Raw genomic sequence first — 1,956 nt, forward strand, 5'->3', positions numbered from 1 at the left:
TTTGAGATAAATGAACAAAGTATGAATAAAAAATACAAGATCTGTTAGGATTAATAATTCTTTATTTAATCATGAAAACATTTAAACTTCAAATCATCAATTTTCTCTCCAATTAGGCCATGAGGTGAAATTCATAAATTTACCGAGAGGAAAAATTAAAAAAAAAATACTTTCATATACATTTAATCATTTTCCCTTTACAGTCAATATTTAAGAGAGAGAGAGAGAGAGAGAGAGAGAGAGAGAGAGAGAGAGAGAGAGAGAAAATAAACCAGAAAAAAATAGAATACCATAAACTGCCATATATAGCTCTAGATTTTCTTCTTTATTCTTGGAAAAAAAATATTATGATATTATGTTAGGGCTATTATACCTAGCACTCTGTATATTGCAACAGCCACAACGTACCAATTATCCAATAATTGTTCATGAAAATGGTCAGCATTTGGGGAAAATAATATCGATTGATTCATCTATCTGTTCCATTAATTATACTCTTTTTTTTCTCTAAGTTTACATAGTTTTTCCTCAACCAAGAAAAAGCATTTAAAGGCTTTAATGTTTTTTTAGTAAATGGTATGTAAGTTTGTATATATATATATATTGTAGTATACCCCTCATAAATCAAGAAACATACCAAAAAAATAATGCACAAACACCAGAAGAGTCACATACATATATATACACACGCACAAACTTATATATATATATATATATATATATATCACTCACTAAATCCCGTCCGGAATTCTCCGGGTTGGGTCCTACATCTGATATCGCCATTCTCTCCAGAGACTCCTATCTAATGCCATCTGTGCCAGCTGCTGAAATGTCTCGCCTCTATTTGCTTTCTTGAAGGTTTTCACCCATGTATCTCTTGGTCGTCCTCTCGGTCTATTTCCGGCCACTTGACCATGAAGCACTATCTTTGGCCATCTATTCTGTTCCATCCTCTGTACATGCCCAAACCATCTCCTCTGAATATCTTCCACTCTAATCAGAATTGTGTCCTCAACACCAGCCATTTCTCTCACTATCTCGTTCGTAATTCTTTCCTCCCATCTTACACCACAGATTTTTCTCAGACATTTCATTTCAAAGGCTAATAACTTTTTCTCTTCTCTCTTCTTCAGTATCCAGCATTCAGCACCGTATATCACTGTGGGGATTACTATTGCTCTCAATAGCCTAATTTTCAACTTAATGGATATATTTCTATCTTTCCAGATTCTTCTTAGCCTTCCAAATGCTTTCTGGCCACTTGAGATTCGGTCTTGAATTGCTCTTTCCATCTTTCCATCTGCTGTGAAAAACACTCCCAAATATTTATACTTATTAACTTGTTCCACTTCTCCCTTTGATAGCTGTATTTCTAAGGCCTCTCTCTGGGGTCCAATTTTCATACTTTTGGTTTTCTCTCTATTTATCACTAATTCATACCTACTGCACTGCTCCTCCACCATTCTCAACACTCTTTGAAGTTCCTCCTTAGTTTCTGCTAAAAGCACTATGTCATCTGCATACCTCATGTTAGATATTTTTATCCCTCCTATATCTATGCCACTCTCATAATCTCCAAGTGCCATTCTCATAACCCATTCCAAGTATAGGTTGAAGAGGTGTGGTGATAGTGGGCAACCCTGTATAACCCCACCAGTGGTTATGAACTCTTGTGTCAAACACTTTTCTTTTCTTACTCTAGCCGATATCCTTTCATACAATCTCCTGATGGTTTCCAGTATTTTTGGTTCTAATCCCCATTCCTTCAAAATCCTATTCATTCCTTCCCTCCATATGGAGTCAAACGCTTGCCTAAAGTCAAGAAATGCACAATACAGATCTTTTTCCTTCTCCCAGAATTTTTCTATGATTTGTGAGAAGGTGAATACATGATCGATTGTTCCTCTACCAGCCCTAAATCCTGCTTGACCCTCATCAATTATTTCCTCTACTTGC

This window comes from Palaemon carinicauda, chromosome 14 (assembly GCF_036898095.1).
Source record: "Palaemon carinicauda isolate YSFRI2023 chromosome 14, ASM3689809v2, whole genome shotgun sequence".
In the NCBI taxonomy this organism is placed as follows: Eukaryota; Metazoa; Arthropoda; class Malacostraca; order Decapoda; family Palaemonidae; genus Palaemon; species Palaemon carinicauda.